We start from the raw sequence: 5812 nt of genomic DNA, 5'->3' as shown, positions 1-5812 counted from the left end.
GACTATAGACTAGACTATAGACTAGACTATAGACTAGACTATAGACTAGACTATAGACTAGACTATAGACTAGACTATAGACTAGACTATAGACTAGACTATCTACTACACTATAGACTACACTATAGACTAGACTATGGACTAGACTTTAGACTATACTATTGACTAGACTATACTATTGACTAGACTATAGACTAGAATAGGCTATATACTAGACTATAGACTAGACTACAGACTAGACTACAGACTAGACTAGACTACAGACTAGACTATAGACTAGATATAGACTAGACGGCTCAATTATAGGGTATCAAAAGATCATGTTATACCCTGAATATTAGATCTCATATTTCTTCAAGTCATGTTAGTTTAGTATGTATTTGTTGTATGTAAATTAAATGTTCTTTCTAGTCATTCTAGTATTGTAAATGTTCATTCATTCATTTGTCTCTGCCCAATTGATCTATTTGACATGATGCGTGAAATAAACCACCAACAGCGTTTTTGTATTGTTGTAAACATATATATTTTTTTTAAATTAATTGTTCATACTTTGTTATTGTTGTTGAGGCATTTTTCGACGCATTCGCATAACTCTAGATGTGATCTAAAAAATTTCGTAGTGTAAACTTTTACATTAATATGCATAAATTGTTATCGCCTCAAACGAAGTGCGTTACTCTGCATAATAATTAAGTCTAGTTGCACTAGTAGAACGCTTCAAGGGGCTAAAGATTATGATCTTTTTTGAATACAATTTACTCTATTATTAATTGAGGTAAATGTAAATTTTTCAAAATGTCTTTGTGTGTCAGATTACACCAAAATATTTACACGCATTCGAGAATATGTATGCGTAAGAAGAAATATTTTATTAAATAATAACAATTTAAATAAATTAAACTAAATTTATATATATTAAAATATTGTTGAACAAAAGAGATAGAGATCTGCGATCCTGCCAGGAGTCGAACCTGGAATCTTCTGATCCGTAGTCAGACGCGTTATCCATTGCGCCACAGGACCCACGTATTGCGACTGGTTATAAAAATAATTTTTCATACGTAATCTTAATATATTTCAATATTTTGAATAATTCAATGAGATTACCCATAATATAACAAAATGTTATTAACTGTTTATCAATCTTTTATATCAAAATTTCTTAAATTAACAACTTTTCGTGATCGTTAACTATTCAAAACGTTTTTAATTACAATTATTATTTTTGTAAAACAATATCTTTAACATTGATTAACAAATGTTTTCTTAAACGCCAATAAACACTTTTCATTAAAAAGAAACTCTGCTATCGAATTGCAACATTATTATTTATGTTTTATCATTATTAAGATCTAAAGACAGTTGTTATATTTACTAACAACAAACAACATCCACAGCATCTATAAAATATTTGATTAGATCTTAGAAAATGATTTTAAATGACAACCATTAAATTGAAAAAAAAAACTACAAACGAAGAATATTTTTTAAAAATAAAAAACAAAATCGTTGCAACTAAGTAAATGGCGCCAATTTCATTGATTATTTTAACAACTTTTAAATTGTTAATTTAATACGTATTAAATATGTTCTTTTTCGTATTGTATTATTAATAATTCTTAATGGGGAGTCCAGTCAAAATTGACATCAGAACGTTGTTAAGCAAAAACGACTTTAATAAAAGCTACATAATAAAGACTTGTCTGTGGTGAAGACTTACAATCGATCTGTAGACAAGAATAATGATTGATCACTTATTTATAGTTATGTCTATATACTGATCTATATATAAGACAATAGGCTAATCTACACGGATCTTTAGTCAAGACAATGAAAAGATTTATAATCCAGACAATAGCGTGATCAATAGTCAAGACTATAGACTCATCTGTAGCCTAGACTATAGCCTCACCTGTAGTCTAAACTATAGCCTCACCTGTAGTCAAGACTATAGACTGATCTATAGTCAAGACTATAGACTGATTTATAGTCAAGACTATAGACTGATCTATAGTCAAGACTATAGACTGATCTATAGTCAAGACTATAGACTGATCAATAGTCAAGACTATAGACTGATCTAACGTCAAGACTATAGACTGATCTATAGTCAAGACTATAGACTGATCTATAGTCAAGACTATAGACTGATCTATAGTCAAGACCATAGGCTGATCTATAGTCAAAACTATAGACTGATCTATAGTCAAGACTATAGACTGATTTATGGTCAAGACTATGAACTGATCTATAGTTATGACTTTAGACTAATCTATAATCAAGACATATAATCTAGACTATAGTCTGGTCTATAGTTAACACTAAAGGCTGATCTATAGTCAAGACAATAGACCCTTCTATAATCAAGACTATACCTAATCTAATAGCGGGATCAATAGTCAAGGCTATAGACTGATCTATAGTCAAGACTTTAGACTGATCTATAGTCAAGACTATAGGCTGATCTATAGTCAAGACTGTAGACTGATCTATAGTCAAGACTATAGACTGATCTGTAGTCAAGACTATAGACTGATCTATAGTCAAAACTATTGACTGATCTGTAGTCAAGACTATAGACTGACATATAGTCAAAACTATTGACTGATCTGTAGTCAAGACTATAGACTGACCTATAGTCAAAACTATAGACTGATCTGTAGTCAAGACTGCAAACTGATGTATAGTCAAGACTATAGACTGATCTATAGTCAAGACTATAGACTGATCTATAGTCAAGACTATAGACTGATCTTTAGTCAAGACTATAGACTGATCTATAGTTAAGACTATAGACTGATCTATAGTCAAGACTATAGACTGATCTATAGTCAATACTATAGACTGATCTATAGTCAAGACTTTAGACTGATCTATAGTCAAGACTTTATACTGATCTATAGTCAAGACTATAGACTGATCTATAGTCAAGACTATAGACTGATCTATAGTTAAGACTATAGACTGTTCTATAGTTAAGACTATAGACTGTTCTATAGTCAAGACTATAGACTGATCTATAGTCAAGACTATATACTGGTATATAATTAAGACTATTGACTGATCTATAGTCAAGACTAAGTACTGATCTGTCGTCAATACTTTAAACTTAATATACTCCTTACTTTCTTATTATATGCAATTGGAAAAAAGCAATAATTTTTTAAATTGCAATATTTCACAATTCTTAAAAACAGAAGATGTATTGATAGACTGCTGACAGCAATAACAAGAACTATAAAAAACATTAAAGCGAAAATAATTTGTTATTAACTCAAAAACAAAATACTATGATTGATGAGTTTTTCTACAAAAAATCATCAAAGACTCAATAATAAATATTTTTTTAAATAAATTGGAACAATGACAGACATGGTTTTAAAAAAAATGTTTAAAAGTAATTCTCAAAATTGTTTAGTATTTACATATTAAACTTAATTAATGTTAGTTAATCTCTTAAACTTTTTTAACATTTAGCTGTTAATCTAATCTGTTTTTAGTTTGTTTTTTAATTAAATCTACCAAACAACCATATTAATCATTTAAAGTTCTTTTAACGTGCAGTTATTTTTCAAGGTATTAAAACATCACAACTAATCAAGTGACGTCGCATTGAATATATGCATTTTAAGAACATTTTTTTCAAATTTTTATTTTTAATTACTTTGCCAAGTTGTTTTTTCGATTTTTAAGTAAAAAAACACACCTTAGGAAAATATGTGTGATTTTTTTGTGGTAAAATTCGATTAACACATCATTTAAATAGCAACAGTTCATAACATAAATTAATATTTACTCACCTGTAGACAATTTGTAATTAATTATTATTTATTTAACAAACAAGTTTCTTTTTTTGCCGAATATAAAGACAACATCAAACATTTTGTACGTATGTACGTGATGCATGTCTCTATTAACTTCAAATTTATAATTAAAATTTAATTAAATGTTTATTATAAATTATAACTGGTAATTACTTCTTTAACACTTTGCATGTTTTTTTATTAAAAAAAAAAATTAAAAAAAAAATTGCAAAAAACTTATGCCCCGGGTGAGGCTCGAACTCACGACCTTAAGATTATGAGACTTACGCGCTGCCTACTGCGCCACCGAGGCTATGGGTGTTAAAAGTATAAAGCTATATTAGAACTAAAGCCCCGTATTATAATTAACTTACAAAAGTTCTTTATAGAAAGAATTTTTATCTAAATGCTTTTTAAATGCAAAAGCTTTTTTGCACAGTGTTTAGCATTCCTGAAATTGAGCATATGAAGTTTTTTTATATTTTACACTATATATGGAAGCTAAAAATAAATAGGGTCTGTTATCGTTTACATTTAATGAATAGATTTATATTTGTATAATATATATTTATTTGTACTAAATTTTGCAATTTATAATTACCATAATTATCGGCTCTAAATCCATTTTCGATGAATTCTGTTGTATGCGTGTAAGGTGAAATAATGAACCGATTCTAACCATTTTTAATAGTTTCCACTTGGGACTTCAATTATGGCAGACATGTCATAATCGAATCTGGTCGTAAGTAGAGCTTTGTATCTGAGTTTCAAAAAGGCACACCATTTCCTTTAGCCAATTTATAAAATTTAAACGAATACGTCTTTTCAAATTGGACTACATACAATACTATAGACTGTTCTACAGTTACGACTATTAAGACTGTCAAGAATATAGACTGTTCTATACTAAAGACTATAAACTGTTCTATAGTCAAGACTATAGACTATTCTATAGTGAAGACTATTGATTATTCGATAGTCGGAACTATTGACTTTTATATATTAAAGACTACAGACTATTCTATAGCCAAGACTAAGGAATTTTGTATAGTCAATAGTAAAGACTATTCTATAGTCAATACTATAGACTATTCTGTAGTCAAGACTATAGACTATTATATATTAAAGACTTTAGACTATTCTATAGCCAAAACTAAGGATAATTCTATAGTCAAGGCTATAGGCTATTCTATTGCCAAGACTATAGAATATTCTATAGTCAAGAGTATAGACTATTCTATAATCAAGACTACAGGCTATTCTGTAGTCAAGACTGTAGACTATTCTATAGTAAAGAGTATAGACTATTCTATAGTCAAGACTATAGACTATTCATTAGTCAAGACGAAGGACTATTTTATAATCAAGACTACAGGCTATTCTATAGTCAAGACTATAGACTATTCTGTAGTCAAGAGTATATACTATTCTATAGTCAAGACTATAGACTATTCTATAGTCAAGACTATAGACTATTCTATAGTCAAGACTATAGACTATTCTACAGTCAAGACTATAGACTATTCTATAGTCAAGACTATAGACTATTCTATAGTCAAGACTATAGTCTATTCTATAGTCAAGACTATAGACTATTCTATAGTCAAGACTATAGACTATTCTATAGTCAAGACTATAGGCTATTCTATTGTCAAGATTATAGAATATTCTATAGTCAAGAGTATAGACTATTCTATAATCAAGACTACAGGCTATTCCGTAGTCAAGACTGTAGACTATTCTATAGTCAAGATTATAGACTATTCTATAGTCAAGACTATAGACTATTCATTAGTCAAGACTATAGACTATTCATTAGTCAAGACCAAGGACTATTCTATAATCAAGACTACAGGCTATTCTATAGTCAAGACTATAGACTATTCTGTAGTCAAGAGTATAGACTATTCTATAGTCAAGACTATAGACTATTCTATAGTCAAGACTATAGACTATTCTATAGTCAAGACTGTAGACTATTCTATAGTCAAGACTATAGACTATTC

At 29.0% G+C, this 5812-nt stretch overlaps 1 protein-coding gene and 2 non-coding genes across 3 annotated transcripts in view; all 3 read right to left on the bottom strand.

Moving 5' to 3' along the window:
* The window catches only part of LOC111689001 (integrator complex subunit 6 homolog), a 38914-nt gene that overhangs the window by 18745 nt on the left and 14357 nt on the right, over window positions 1–5812 (bottom strand). The gene's annotated exons all lie outside the window — the stretch shown is intronic.
* Window positions 954–1026, bottom strand: Trnar-acg. The gene has a single exon. It is a non-coding gene; the product is annotated as a tRNA-Arg (tRNA).
* Trnam-cau lies at window positions 4047–4119 on the bottom strand. Its single transcript has one exon. It is a non-coding gene; the product is annotated as a tRNA-Met (tRNA).

This window comes from Lucilia cuprina, chromosome 5 (genome assembly GCF_022045245.1).
Source record: "Lucilia cuprina isolate Lc7/37 chromosome 5, ASM2204524v1, whole genome shotgun sequence".
In the NCBI taxonomy this organism is placed as follows: Eukaryota; Metazoa; Arthropoda; class Insecta; order Diptera; family Calliphoridae; genus Lucilia; species Lucilia cuprina.
This window is presented reverse-complemented; position numbering and strand designations above follow the sequence as displayed.